We start from the raw sequence: 16,184 nt of genomic DNA, 5'->3' as shown, positions 1-16,184 counted from the left end.
CCTGAAATCCAACTGTATTGAAATTAAACTGGCAGGGAAGGAGAACTGCTGAGAAAGAGGGATTTGCTCTGGAAAGAGATACAGAGCTGCTGTGGGATGGGGTTTGTGCAGAGGGTGTAGCTGTCACACCTCACTGATGCCCTCACTAGCACAGGGGGGATGTTCATTTCTGGGGGTTTACACTTGGTTTTTTCCTTTTTTAAACACAAAAATGAGTTCTCTGCCTGTTGACCTCCAAGGGAACAAGCTCAAACAACTTCAGCCACGCAGACAGACCTTTCACTTGCGCTGCAGGTAAATGTTTCCACTTAAACTGCAGTGACAGCAATGTTGGGCTCAATGACCTTAAAGGTCTTTTCCAACCTAAACAATTTTATGGTTCTGTGACAGCTGCTTCAAGTGTTTGCTCCCATCTTCTCCCTTTCACTTCCCCCCACCCTTTTACTTACTTTGCCTGTATCTACAGACATTTGCATCCTTCTCTGATACCAGTTTCATTTGCCCACTTTTTCCCCTTAAAAAAGAAAGCAGCCCCATCCACTGATGCCTCCTGGCAGAGATCTCTGACTGCAATCAGAGCAATCCTCATTTATTCCAGCTGAGGATCTGACCCCAGGATTTCCAGTGCTTGAGCTGTAATAGAAGTAGAATCAGACCAGGCCATTACATGCTTGGGAGAAGTCCAAGACACTTTCAGGTGCTGCAGGCAGCAGTGCCAGCAATTTATAAGGATTTTTTTCCCCCCATCTGAATCAAACAGGGATGATCAGTGTGATGGGTAGGGCACACAGAGATCTCATCCAGGCACTCTTTTGATTATCAAGCATGCCAAGATCTGCCACAAGGTTTACTTGCAGGCTGAGAAATCCAGGAACATGCACCAGCCCATTTGACAATTGAAGGCTTACTTACATTACTGGGTATTTTTTTTTTCCAGTCCAAAAAGCAAGAGAGACCCCATAAGTCAGACAGCCTGGTATGATATTGCTGCAAGAGCCATGACCCTCAATATGTGCCACTTCTGGCAAACAGAGCCATCTTCACATCCAAATTGGGGCCATTTAGTTAAATTTGAAAGGAAGCTCAAGCTACACAAAAATCCAATCAAAGCAAACAACTGACACAAGAGATTGGTGACATTTTGCACCCAAGCATCCAAAGAGAAGTGCATTTTCATTCTCCCTTTCTTCCTTCAGACTGAACAATTTTATTGTGGTTTTTCTCTTTCTCCACAGGAAAGACAGCCCAAGATGAGACAAAGGACAGACACCAGACACTACCAGGTCATATCTTGAACCACATTTTCAACAAGAACATGTAGCAGTTACATACAAGACCCTAAAGAGCTGCCTTCCTCAGTACACATGGCCCATTCCACAGATTGTACAAATCTTTGGGGATAATAATTCCCCAAGTGTCCCCCAGTTATGCCTGGATAAGGGACAGGGCACATTCTGCTTAATCTGGAATACTAAAACAGAACTACCAGCTCCTCTCTACCTGACCACTCTCACTAGAAGATACTAGAACATAGAAAAATTACTATTTGCTTAATAAAGTGTTTTACAAGACAAACCAAGAGCACCACAGGGTGACAGCAACACAAAACCCATGCTCATCCCAAGAGCAGCATCAATGTGTGACTGCACACATGGAGCAGCAAAGAGCCTGACCCTGCACACACCAACAGCAGCTCCTCCTTGCAGGAGGAGAGCTCAGCCAAAGCCTGACAAATACAATTAACAGGTGAGGAGAGACACTTCCAAGAACAAACATGTTTATTTGTACAGCTATTTTTACACCAGGATGAGGCATTCTGGCACAACTTGCCATGCCCTCCATGTCTGTCCTCTAGCACTCTGCCAGTCTCCCAGCAAGGCCAAGAATAAGAACGTGGCTCTTTTTCTAAGCAATCTCATTTATTTCTTGGTTTGTCTTTCTCTACTAGTGTCTTGGGTTAACTAATTGAATTCAAGTGGCTTAATTGAAACATCTTGGGTTAACTAATTGAATTCAAGTTGAGACACATTAAGTGCAGTGCCTGTTTCTGATGCAGCAGGAAAAGGGGGAAAACCCCAAACAGTGAATGTCAGAGCTCTCTGCATTTGCTGGCAGCATTTTTTTTTCACTTTGACATGGATTAGCATCATCAGAACAGTATTATGGAGACTCTTCCAGTTTCTAGCCAAGAACAGGAGAGAAGATATTCCTTTTGTACAACAACATTTCTGTAAATTTTGTTTAGCTTGCGTGGGATACAGTTAATTACAGTAATCTATCAAACTGGCACAAGGTAGTATTCACATACAAAGTTTTTCCTGCAGTCAGAATCCTTAGTTTTATATGAGACTGGTTTGTGCTAATTGAATTTTCACTTGGGTAGATAAAATCTTTAACAACTCTGGAATAACTAAGTGCTCTTTGTTCAATGATGTGGATCAGAATGATTTACAGCACCTTTCACATAATCATGCTAATTTTGCTTTCATATGATTAATTAAAACAATATGTTCTTTCTTTGTAAAATAGAATTAGTGCACCCAAGGAGACAGGTTTTATTGCAAACTTCTTTTTCTGGTAATAAAAGCAATTTTCACACATCACCTTTTTGGCAAAGCTAAATAAACACGCTTAAGTGGGCAAGGAAACTGCAGCTGAGGCCAGATCCCTCTGTGGGGAGGGATTTGCAGATTGCACCAGGGATGGTCCAGCCTCAGAGCATGGACAGCAGGAAGATTTTGGGACCTCCAGGCCAAAGCCCCTTCCCAGTTCCCTGTAGCCCATCTCTGTCTCATCACATCCAGAGCCAAACTCCAGGACACTCCTGGAGCAGCACAGAAACTCAGGGGCTGAAATGGATGTTGTTTGTGGTGGAGCTCTGGATCCAGAGTATCCCTCTGGACCAGGATGATCCAGGCTGAATCTGCCCCATGGGAGGGAGGGAATTACACAGGGCATTTCTCTGTGTGCTGGATGCTTCATACTGACCCTTCCAGTTCTGTTCCTGTGCCTCGGCAGGATTGTTTAGCTCTCCTTGAGGTAATACTGATGAGATACCGCAGATAACGAGAATGGTGCAGTGGATCCCATGGGGGGCTCTGGAGGGGAGGCAAGTGCTCTGGCTGGTGGCAAAAAGTGAAGAGGGAACCTCAAGAGATGCTCTGATGGCACCAGAGGTAATTGTGCAAGCTGATCCATGAGAATGTAGATTCACAACCATCATTACAATTGATAGCAACCATGTGGATGGCTGAACTCCACACGCAGAGCACTCAGTATTTACCTCCAAGGGTTCCCTCCTGCTTATTTCACTTCAAGTCTGGATGAGAAAGATTACTCAACCCAAAGTTTCAAACACATCAAGGTATCACAACTACATGCCTGGGTCTGAGTGTTCTTTACTGCATGAAACACTGAAGGAAATCATATGGTGCTGGGTTTCATAAACCAATTTTTAAAATTCACAATAAGGTTATTTTCATTTGTCAATCCAAGATCTCAAGTCACTTTGCCTGAAGCATCCACATGTACCAGCAAAAAGAAACCACTCAACAGTCAAATGTCACCTTTCAAGTAGTTTACCCACCAACCAAACCATACAGAGAAATCTGCATAGAGGCATAAATACAAGGAGAGTGAAGATCAGTCAAGGTAATCATTTGTGTGACAAAAAAAGAAAAAACACTGGACAGATCAAAATAGAATGGAACCAGCACTTGAATCTAATCCCAATGCTAAAACATGCTGGGCAGAAAACAGAAAACCTTTAGGAAAGCAACTGTGAAAAACTTAGGCAGCAAATAGAGAAATAGAGACAGCTTGTCCTAAACTTGACTGATTTGCAGAGTTCCTTTACCTGCTGATGGGCTGAGTGTAGATGGAGCAAGCACATCCATCGGTGCAAGGTAAAATGAGCACTCCCAAAGAGCTCAGAAAAGGCACCTGTCAGGAAAGCAGAGCAGCTGATACGAACCCTGAAATGGAGATTCTTAACCCCAGTCCTGACTCCTGGAAAAGACTGATGCAGAACAAGCCAGGAAAAAGAAATAAAAGGAAAAGTCTTTGTATCCATGTTTTTCTGTCCCTACCAAAGATTTTCCAAGGGCTATCTGATTAAAGGGCCTTCAATATCTTCACATCTCAGCTTGCTTCCTGCAGCAGGCAGGAATGTGTATGGTTATTGGGAAAATTCCTGCTGCTGCAAACAACTCCTTGTGCACACAGACATCTGCAGGGCAGGGGATGAGCAAAGCAGCAAACTGCATGTGACAGGCCACTTACTGCCCTTCATGGCAATGCTCAGGATGCAGTTTGACTACAGCCCTACCAGGCTCTAATTTAGATGTCATGACTACTTCTCTTCAGTGCCTGGTGCACAAAGAGGAGCCCTGGCTTGTTCCTGGCCTTGACCTCTCCGTGCTCCCTGCAGCTCGTGGGGCACAGCAGCTGTGGCAGCCCAGGGAGCTGCCCTCCAGTGCCACTGTATGTCACAGACACCTTTTATGGAAAATCCTTTCCTTGGGATTTTTCCTCCTGAGAAGCTGAGAGGCCTCAAGAACAAAATGTAAACAATGGTTGTCTGCTGCTGTGGAATGCAACAAGTAGATCTTTGATTGGCCCATGTTGGTTGTTTCTAATTAATGGCCAATCACAGTCAGCTGGCTCAGACAGAAAGCTGAGTCACAAACCTTTATCATTCCTTGCTATTCTATTCTTAGCCAGCCTTCTGATAAAGTCCTTTCTTCTATTCTTTTAGTATAGTTTTAATATAATATATACCATAAGTTAATAAATCAAGCCTTCTGAAACATGGAGTCAGATCCTCATCTCTTCCCTCATCCTCAGACCCCTGTGAACACTGTCACAATTGTACAAAACAAAAATTCCATCTGGAAAAGCAAGGAGAGAACAAACTGATGGGCTGCTCCTGGCTCAGGAGGATGGTCAGTCTGTCCATCCTCTCTCTGCATCCATCAGTCCTGTTGGAGCCTGAGCAGCTGCACTCTGCTGCCATCCCCTCTGGTGATTGGCATTTCCTGCTTCTGGAAAATTAATTTGATGACTGAATTAAAGTAATAATTGTTTCAGTTACAAATATGGTCTCTGAGTGCATTTGACTTCAGGCACATTTCTCTTGGGAGGTGCCAGGGAGATCCAGTTGCATTACTCATGGAATCTGGGCTAATTTAATTACTTTTTGATGGAAAGTGCATGATTTTGCAGACGGTGGCTGTCTGCAGGGTCACACACAGTTGCTGATATCTTTTCACTTTCCTCTGTGATGCAAGAGATGATAAAAGGCCCAATTAATAAAGTCACCTTGAGAAGGAGACCTTCTGTTAATGGGAGAGCCAGAAGTGATTCACCACTTGGGAAAATTCTGGTTTCCTTATTTCCATCCTATCAAACACTCACCCACTCACAATATGCTCTTGAAAACAACTGAAAGCTAAGGGAGTCCATATGTCCACACTTTTCCAAAGGCTTCCAAACCAAGGTAACAATTAGAAGCATATTTATAAATGACATCCTGAATTTGTGCCCTTTCCCTCTGTCACCTCCAGTTCCATGTGCTCCCACTGGACCCTGCCTGTCGCAGACATCTTTTATGGAAAATCCTTTCCTTCAGATTTTTCCTCCTGAGAAGCTGAGAGGCCTCAGGAACAAAATGGAAACAATGGTTATCTGCTGCTGTGGAATGCAACAGGTGCATCTGTGATTGGCCCACATTGGATGTTTGTAATTAATGGCCAGTCAGAGCCCAGCTGGCTCAAACAGAGAGCCAAGCCACAAACCTTTGTTATCATTCTTGTCTATTCTATTCTTAGCTGGCCTTCTGATTAAACCTTTTCTTCTATTATTTTAGTATAATTGTAATGTAATACATATAATAAAATAATAAATCAAGCCTTCTGAAACATGGAGTCAGATCCTCATCTCTTCCCTCATCCTTGGACCCCTGTGAACACCGTCACACCTGCCAGCCCCACACAGGGGTGCTCATCCCACATGAAAAGTTTGGGGACCTGAGTGCTGACAATGCAGAAATGGCACCAGAGAAAATGACAATAAACTGTTATTTCAAAAGTCTCCCATGCTGTTCAGACAATTAAATCCCATTTTCCACTCATCCCCAAGCAAGGGAAGAGTCACAGACCTACACTTCTGTAGGTCTGTAGTGCTTCTTTTGCTGCCACCAACATCCAGAGCAGCCTCAAAGTCATTGCTGGGGTTTCTAGCAAGCTCCAAGGCAAGGCTGCTCCTCTCCACTCTCTGCCTGAAACTCCCCATGGAAAAGGGAAAATATTTTTATTTCTTGCCCTTCATCTTGGCTGCCCAGATCAATTCTCCCTACAACAGGTCCAACCAGTGCTCACTATAAGTACACACAGAACCCAGTCCAGCAAAAGGAGCAGGGCTCTGATTTCAGAGATTGGGATGCCAGCATCAAACAAGCAAAATGAAATTGAGCCAGTCAGCATTTCATGGTGAGTGTCCTGTCAGCAGGCAGGAAAGTGGAGAGTATCAACTCATCCCCACAGCTCACAGGAAATCCTGACAGGCACCTCAGCCTGCAGAGCACAAAACACAATCCTAGAGATGAATCTTGGAATTTGAGATTTACTCTCAAGGGCAAAGTGTTTGAGTTCTGCTGAACCATGCCCAGCTTTAAACAGCATGGAGAATAAGGAGCATCAGCTCAGCTGCTTTCTTCAGAAAAGATGCACAAGAGATCTAGGTCATCATCTGCCAGCAGTGAGCAGGAACCTTACCCAGAGAACATTAGCCAGAGGAGGAGGAAGCTCAGAAGTGAAGGTAGAATAGTTTTGCAAAACATGAGGAGGTAAGAAAAAGCTCTCCGGAGCTATGAATCATCCTACAGATGAAGAAAGTGGTGGATTTTAGTGGTCCTGTGAAATGCTGAGTGGTCTTAGCCCCACTCCTAAAGGTGGATCATTTTCTATCATAACTTTAAAACAATTATTTCCATTTAAATATCTATTCTACAAGGGCCAAACCACAATTTGTAAGGTTTTATCCCTCAAATTCACTCAAAGCAGTGAAGAAAGGAGTAGACAGAAAGTACATGGCACATGTAGAACCATGCCCATGCCTTGGAAACTCAGGTGTCCTCTCCTGAGGCCCTGTGACCTGCCAAGGACTGCACACACATCAGCACAGGGAGTTGAGGATGTTTTCTGTTCTGCAAATCAAAGCAAATTTCCCTGAGAAATTGATCTTTTTCAAACAAAATTTTTTTTGGTATGGGGCAGGTTGGAACTGCAGCTTGGCTTTACAACATGGCTGTGCACTAAGCAGACTTCACTGAAGAAAAAACATTATGGACATAGCCAGGAAAAAATTAAAATGTTATCAGAATTGTTAGGCATTAAAGAGAGAGATTGCCTGGCATGGAAAGTGCTGTGGAGCTGCAGATTTCAGTGTGTGGTGATGACCACAGCCATGAGCAGAGGCACAGACCCTGTTCAAAGGTGAGGGTCCCTTTTCCCAGTGACTCAGGCTCCAGTCTGTTCTCTGCCAGTGACAGCTGTGGTCTGCACCTCTGGAAGGTTGCACCAAGGGCACACCCAGTTTACTCCAGCCTCTGGCTCCTGCTCCTGGAATTTCATCACACAGACCAACACTTTCATATCCTGTAATAGGGACCTCCATCAGGTTCCATTGTTCCTGTGCAGCACCAATTCTCAGCCCCATAATATGCTCCAAAAATATGTACTTTGATCAAAGTCCTAAGGTTTTGATGACAAAAAAAAGGTTTGGCTTTTCTCCCAGCCTGATGCAGACAGGGCAGAGATGCATGCTACACCTATGCAGATGATGGCAAGAGTTTTGTACCTTTAAAAACAAATGAATCAGACATTTCCAGGACCTGCAGTTCTTCAGAAAAACATCAAGCAAGGACTTAAAATTAAAATGGCAGAACCAGCAATGGTTATGTGCACCCAAAACACATCCATAATGGTGAGGGGGGGATCTGCCTTCACCCTCAGGCCTTGGAAAAAACTCATCCAGTCCCTGCAGTTCCCCAAAGTGACAAGGTTTTATTTATCTAAAAGAGATGTATCTGGACTTTGATGAGCTCTTGCTGCTTTTTAATCTATCACTCAGGGAGCTGCTCTGGCAGGGAGCATTTGACACTGAGTGAGAGGCAGCAGTGCCTGGCACAGCCTGCCGTGCCTGTTTTCACAGGGGCTGTGTTTGAGCATCCATCAGGTGTGCTGTGCACACAGCCCAGCCAGACTCTGCTCTTTGGCAACTTTGGCAGACATCACAGCACTGTCTCTCACTCAGAATGAGTGTTTTTTCTTCTCTCACTACACAGATGAAGGAGGAACTCGAGGAGACAGTCATCCTTCCACCTCACACCACTTTTGCACTTCACAGTAACAGCATTGCTGAGCGCTACAAAGCCTCCATCTTTTTCTTGCTCTGAGCGTGGTGGGATGCAGCAGTTTCATTCCACCTTTAATAACACACAAACTGGCATTTAATTTTTAATGCTAGCTTAAAACCCAGGAGGTTGCTGGGCTTTACAGGTGAAATCAATCTCCTCTTGAGTCATTTAGAGAGTTCAGGAGTCCAACACCACTGCTGCCAACTAATCCCTTCCTCCCCCTCTCCAATACCCTTTGAATTTTGCTGGGCTGTAGGCAGGGGTAAGGCCAGGCTCCTGGGGTACTGCAGGGGCCAGAAACCAACAGGAATTAAAGCAGGATATCTGTTGCAGACATCTTTTATGAGAAATCTTTCCCTTGGGATTTTTCCTCCTGAGAAGCTGAGAGGCCTCAGGAACAAAATGTAAGCATTGATTATCTGCTGGAATGCAACAGCTGCATCTGTGATTGGCCCAAATTAATTGTTTCTAATTAATGGCAAATCACTGTCAGCTGGCTCAGACAGTCTGAGCCACAAGCCTTTGTTATCATTCCTTATTATTCTATTCTTAGCTAGCCTTCTGAAGAAATCCTTCCTTCTATTCTTTTAGTATAGTTTTAATACAATATATATATATAATAAAAAAAAATAAATCAAGCCTTCTGAAACATGGAGTCAGATCCTCCTCTCTTCTCTCATCCTCAGACCCCTGTGAATACTGTCACAGATATCCATTCCAGTTACTGAGCCCATTTCCTGGCCAGTGCACTTTAGTGACCCACAACACATCTTGAACAGAGCTTACTGCTGTTCCTTTTCTGGACTCTGCAGCTCTTAGGATGACCTGCAGTCTGGTTTGATCCTACCTGAAAAGGCTGTCTCGTCTAAGGAGAAAAAAATCTAATCTAAAGGAATAGATAAGAACATATTTCTGCAGAGATGAGTCCCTGAGGTTTTAAAGTTTCAAGTTCAGCAGACTTGTGACATGGGTCCATACCACCAGTGGTTTAAAACCTACTGTAGAGAACAGACTGCTTTTTCCACTCTCTGGATTTTCTAAAGGGAAAGATCAAGAGAGTAGAATGGAAGAGGGGAGGGGGGAAAGCCACAAATAGGATCAGTTCCAAGAATATCAACCCTACTTGTCAGCTCTGCAAAATAGCTGTTAATTTATAGAGGAGAAGTGTGCAGGTTCCCTCAGAGCCATATGTCAAAGCTTTCTCACCATGATACCTGGCTTTATTTGGCCTTCATGGTTTGGACCAAAATGGATTTCTCTGGTTCTGGATAAACTGCACAAGGGTGATGAACACTGTGATTTATGGCTGCAAGTGCTTAAAACGCCTCCCACTAAATTTGTGGTGACCTTATCACACTATTAAAGCCTGAAGTAAATAAGTGCACTGAGTAAAGGTTAACAACACCTCCAATAAAACAAACATCAAACAGAGGGGATAGGAGATTCTCAATACCATCACCAGCAAAATCCAGGGAAAGAAATTGCTGGATGTCCTGGCAGCACCAGGGAAGGAGCCAGAGGATGCAGAGATAAGGAATGTGGTTTAACACCTCAGCCCAGCAGCCCACTGAGCACTCAGCTTTGCTGTGACAGGTTCTCACCTCGGGGAGCCCCTGGATCAGGACCATAATGAGCCCAGGCTGGGCAAACAGCAGCACAGGGGCTCCCTCTGTGCACAGAGCCTGCACTGAGCATCAAAGCACACAAACCACCCGAGAGCACACAGCAGCGACTGCTCAAGCAACGGCTCTGCAGCCAGAAGAAAATCCTTTTGAGAAATAAAAACCAAAAAGCTTTTTACTGTGGTCTGAACAGAGTCATCACCAAATTACCTCAGAGTCTTAATCAAGAGCTGAGTATTTTCCCTATAGTAATTGGTTTAGGTTTATTTCCTAAAAGACCATGCCCAGGTCATGCCTTCTATTGTCTCTGACAAAGATTTATTAGTTAAATAAAATTACTATCAGGAAATAGAGGAGCACTTGAAGGTGAACAAATGCAGACACTGACCCATAGAAAAAAAAAACTTTTAAGCCACTGATTTGAACAGATTCTTTACAGGTGTGGAGAGGGAGATAGTCTCATCTCCAGGTGCTTCTTGTTACAAGGATAATGATGAAGTTTTCTGCAACTCAGAGCATCAGAACACACCTGCCCTCATCAGAACTCTAATAAAAACAAAATTTATGGAGGAGAAAACCATTTTTCATTACAGATCCTTAAAAAAGGTGCTTTAAGCCCTCAAGACAAAAGAAGCCATGGGGGAAGAACCAATTTCTTAATGAAAGCTGAAGCAGATTTTTTTCCATTTGGCTTCTGCAGTCAGAAATTGTTTTTTTATTCCAAAATAAATACTTATTTCCCATTTCATGTCAGTGTGAAGTTCTGAAAGTTCCTCTCTGTACATTAAACTGTTTGAATACAACATTTAGTACTCCCAGCCTCATTTTCTCTCTGATACATCAGCAAAGGTGAGTCAGGTCATTGTAATTTCCTTCCTTTTTACTTCAACAGCAGTTGGATCATAAATTCATTATTTTCATAATTGCTCCATTATAATTTAGTGATAGATTCACATTAATTTCAAAAAGTCCTACTATGAGGCATTAACCAAACAAAATAAGAAACAATTAAAAATAAATTTATCTAAACTCCTATTTAGAAGGCATTATCCAAACAAAACAAGTAACACATAGCATGACATTTATCTAATACCCTATTAAAAATTATAACATTGAGACCAAAGAAAGTATTCCACATAAAAGCACACAAGATAATCGACTTTTTCTGCTGTGCTCTTGAAGCAAGAGCTGATAGCCAGAGCTAGAACAGACATGCTGGGCATCCATAGATTCACACCCCCAGCAGCCCACCCAAGACCCCCCCTCTCATCCAGTAATTTCCCTTTAGGTGTTATCATCTCATTGCAGGGGTTCCATACTGTTGTCTCCTATCACAAAAATTTGTTTCATACCTTTTTTGCATTTCTCATGGACAGCTCCTCCAAGCACTGACTCTTTCTTCTTCACACAGCAGCCAACTGACTCCAGCTCCCCTCTCAAGGGGCCACCCCACTCTCTTATAGCATCTTCTTCTCATTGCTTACACCTGTGGCCTATTAAAGCCAGGCCTGTTCCCAATCTTTGATAATTAACCCAGCTGCAACCCCTTAGGGGGAAGATTACTTTCTACACCACGTTTATTTTCTCACATTCTATCCCCCTACATTTAGGAATTCAGGGATTTATTACACCAGTAAGAAACTCACTTTTGCCAGGACTCCTTGGGAAGATTCCTCCTGCTGCCTCCAAGTCTCCAGGTTAAGAAATTCCTGCTCTGGAGCTGCAGGGAAGCTCCTTGGGTGGTGTTTGATATCCACAGCCTCACCTGGGCAGCTCCACACCCCCAGAGCCCCCACCAACACCTGTGGGGAGGAGCTCTGAGCACTTAACCACAAATCCTTTTCACCTGGTTTCACCTGGGCCACTCACTCAGGAGAAGAGTATTGCAAGGAGAAAATACTCTTAAAGCCACCTGATGCTGCTCCTGCTTTGTCCAGTGTTCCTGCAGAAAGCAAAGATTATTGTTTGTCCCCTAAGGCTCCCAGATCTTTGTTTCACCACCTACTACCTTAAATCATAAACTGCTTTATTGTCACTTCAAGGAGCAGCACATAGCTGAGCCCTGCCTTGGGCTGCTCTTTCCAATGTCCCTCCATCCTCCATTGGGTTGTAGCCCCTTTTAATTTGAAACCTCCTTTTTTTTTTGGTGTTTTTTTGTTTGTTTGTTTTTTGGTTTGGTTTTGGTTTTAAGGATGTGTTGAGCTGCTCTTGCTGGAGACATGCATTTTCTCAGCAGTAATGGAACAACAAATACATGGTAACCTTAACATGTTTCTGTATGTCTCAATAACTAGGTTGTGTTCAGCATTAAGAACAAATGCTGCTGATCAGATTGCTGTGTGCCATGCCCCACAAGAGGAGCTCACAGCATCATTTCATATGATTAACTTGGTCTCAGTGTCCAGTTTTGCATTTGAGGATGTATGTCCGTGGTCAGAAATATATTAAAGCAAACACTTAACTCCACCCATCAGTTATCTCCTGTCTCAGCCTTCCTGAAATGAGTCATTAGCTGCATTTCATCTCTTCAGTTCCAAAATCCTCAAATTCAGCTGCAGAAATGGAACCCCTTTGATCTTAGATTGCCACTAATTCATAATTGATAACCCAGTCTGGAAGGAAAGGAAAAATTCGTCCCCATTAGTTGTTCCACTTAATATGTTCTGGTGCTTCAATTATGCAAAACCCAACTCTCAGGGCCTGACTGCTTTCCAAAATGTGAGTCAATGGAGGGAAGAGAAAAACCCAGATTGAATTATTCCAGCTGTAAATCTCTGTAATAGCATAGATGTCAAGAGAGCAATACTCAACACTGAACAATTCTGTTTGTTTTCCAAGCTGCTCCTTTGTAGAATTCCCAAGGCATCCATAAATGGCTCCAGAGAGCTCAGTGGAGGACTCAGGACTTGCTTCTCCCTCACTTACATTTTTTTGGCCAGGCCATTAGGCTGTGAGTTGTAATGACCCTTTTTGGCCCAAGGCACCAAAAGCCTTGCAGTAATACATGAGCTGGCGAGTGAGTAAGCGAGGAAGAATAATTAACGCAAGTCATTATGCTCTTCATTTTGTAGAAGAGAAGCTGTCACTTCTTTCTGAAGACCTTTGAATTATAAATGTTCAGAATATGAGCACTGTGAAGAGAACAGCAGCGCAGACATCACTGGGCCAAAGTGTGTTTTTGTACTGGGAGACTGACAGAAGCAGGACTACACAGCAGGGAACCCAGCTGAAAAGGCAGAGATTCCTGCAGCACCTCATGAATAACCAGAAATCAAAGGTAGGGATGTGTCTGTACCTGTGTTCTGTCACCCAGCAGGTTGCTGGGCTTAAAGAAGGATATTTGGGCTTGCATATCTCTCAGACAAAACTGTACAACCACGCAGCAAACTCCTAGGAATCAGGGGAAATTAAAGCCTGCAATTGCACAGGTGCTGCTCAAGATCAGGAGGATCACCTGTTCATTTTGGTTCCATAGTTCTCCAGAATTCATCCACATTAGCAAAAAAACCCCAAAAATATTAGTTTGGTTTTCTACTGGCTTGTGTCAAGTGACTGATAGACCTCATGCTTTAGGAAGATGAGAACTCCAGGCGGGAGCTTTCCTGGAGTAGGGCCAGGATAAAATCTCTTTTCTGGAAAGCATCACAGCTTTTCTTTTTCAGGCACTTACAGAATTTCCTCTCTTCCTGTCACTGATTTTCTATAAACTTCAATCTCTTCCACACTTGTCCCCAAACCTGGTCAGCAGCTCCTGACACTGCTGGGGAGCCTGGGAGATTCTGAGTATGAAGGCAAGAGCTTCTTTCCTGGAATAAACTATGCTAAAGAAAAACACAATTATTTTGCAGCAGAAATTCACATCTGCTCTTTTTTCTTGTGCACAGTGAGTTTCCCACAGTGGCAAAGTAAAGTCAAAGGCTTAAGGCAAATGGAGGGAACATCTTCACATTGCATTTATTGCCAGAATGTGTCAAAGCCATCACATAAACCTCCTTGCATTTTCTGGTATATTTTAAGGGCTAAGCTATTAACCTCTTACAAGAATAAATCTATCGAGTTCTCCAGGCTTCCCTTGCTCTGTTATTACTTCCAAGTCTAAATCCTTTTGGTACTTGGAAATTGAGGGGTACACTGTGCCTTTCACAAACAGACAGGTGCCACTTGTCCTCACAGAGCACCCCCTTCTCCCTCTTCCTTTGTCACGTGCTGCAGCACACCTGCTGTTACCCTTGCACTCCTGGTATTCTCATTGCCACCCAAATTTTCCCTTATTTTTCAAAATAAATAAATGCCTCAGCCTCACACAAGTCTGTGAGAGCAAGAAACTCTCAGCTGGCATCCTTGGGCAGTGCAGACCCTTCCCCAGCCCTGTCCTGCAGGGGACAGAGCTCTGGCTTTGCTGGGACACTTTGGGGACCTGGCCAGCAGGACTGGGACCATTGATCCACGACCACTTCTTGTCTCACATTTTGCTTCTTCTGCTGCATGTTTTCCTGTTGTTTTTATTTTTCACAGACACCTGGCAAAAGAAAACCCTGCACCTCACAGACATTTTAATAATTCATATTCAACTTCAGTTGCTGGAAGTTTAATAAACAGGCTCTTATTAGAATACAATCACTTCTTCTTAAAGCGGGCAGTTTTTAGGAATGAAATCACAATAATTACCTGGAAGAATATGTATGAATAACAAACATTCAGTCCTCCTGTTTTCATTGTCTTGTTCATTTCCATGAAACACTTTCCCACTGTTCCCCTTGCCTCTGTTTTAGCAAAGACTTTGCTTTTAATTGGACTGAATATTCAGCTGGGTTCAAACCCAAATTTTTATGTAAAAAAGCTACTCATAGCAACCAGCTCATCCTGGAATCCATTAAAAATAACAAGAGGGATTGCAATGAGATTATTTCAAGAGCTCTCTTGCATTCACAGGAAAACAGATTTATTGCTCTTGCAGAGAAGCTTTCCCAGGCAAGGGAGATGCAGGTGATAACACTGAGTCCTCCTGGTTTTTCCTCTTGTCCACAAAACAAAACCATGAGGATTTCTGAGCTAATTTCATCCCTGAAAACCAGCTTGCCATGCTCTGAGAGCTTGTTATCAGCACTGCCTGTTCCTGCAGCCTCCCTCCTTCAGCCCTCCCTTGGGATGCACTGCAGGTCCCTGTGAAATTCCACCTGGCACTGAATGGAATCAATGGGGAATTCTGCACAAAACAAAAATTAACCAGGTGCTGCAATAAGAACACCTGCAAGAGCCAGGAAAGCAGCTGAAAAGCTGACTGACACCCTCAGAGCAGGGAAGCCCAGCAGCCTCAGCCTTGTGCTGCAACAGGGGTGAGCACATCCTGACCACCCACCCTTGGCCCAGCCACCCTCTCACGGGGCTCCAGTGAAATTTGGGCTCACAAGTAAATTTGGGCTCACAGCATGTTGCCCTAAGAGCAGAGCACAGTGCCAAATTGCAGCCTGCCACCTCAGCTGCCACCCCTCTGGGAGGATGCAGGCTGTGTTTTCATTCCAGGGGAGGGGATTTTTTATTGCTCTCACTTAAAAAATAGCAATTTTCATAAAAAGCATCTTTCCTGCCCTCCCACTCACAGCAAGAAAATGGAAAGTGATCCAGAGACTTTAGGTTTCTCCTTCTAGCTCCTGACAGGGGAAATTCTCAGGAAGAAAAAGAAACCCTGCTTTAACAAGATAATTAATTGTTTTGGGGGACATGTGTTGTGGGACTCTTGAACGGAAGAGAACATGGGGGTAGGAAAATTTTGACTTTCTCAACAGGGAAAAAAATAATTCCTTTGTAGATCAGAGACACACACCCTGAGGCTGTGGCTGAATTTTTGAAGGGCAAGTCCTCAACTAAGACTTTTCTCACTGGCTGCCCTGCAGTGACCTCGTGCAGCAGCCCCTGCAGGAGCCTTGAATCTCCATCTGCAAAGGCAGGGGCTTGGATGCACATTGAACTCCAGGGCTACAAACACAGGCCATTAAAGGAGCAGCATGTTCTCCTGTGTCAGGTAACACATGGCCTTTCATGCTGCTCTTCAAAGCAGAACATCTTCCTTTGGAGCACAGGCAGCTCCAGCTTGGGGTTCTGGGGAAAGGTTTGTGATGGAGGAGCCCTGATTAGAAGCCAAATAA

General features: G+C 43.8%; 1 long non-coding RNA gene across 1 annotated transcript; it reads right to left on the bottom strand.

The window, feature by feature from the left end:
• Nucleotides 1-1,514: 1,514 nt before the first annotated feature.
• On the bottom strand, nucleotides 1,515-11,462 carry LOC131564879 (uncharacterized). The gene is made up of 3 exons (XR_009275418.1): nucleotides 11,391-11,462; nucleotides 3,857-3,942; nucleotides 1,515-3,122 (listed from the first exon to the last, which is right to left on the bottom strand). It is a non-coding gene; the product is annotated as an uncharacterized LOC131564879 (long non-coding RNA).
• Nucleotides 11,463-16,184: the final 4,722 nt, after the last annotated feature.

This window comes from Ammospiza caudacuta, chromosome 16 (assembly GCF_027887145.1).
Source record: "Ammospiza caudacuta isolate bAmmCau1 chromosome 16, bAmmCau1.pri, whole genome shotgun sequence".
Lineage (NCBI taxonomy): Eukaryota > Metazoa > Chordata > Aves > Passeriformes > Passerellidae > Ammospiza > Ammospiza caudacuta.
This window is presented reverse-complemented; position numbering and strand designations above follow the sequence as displayed.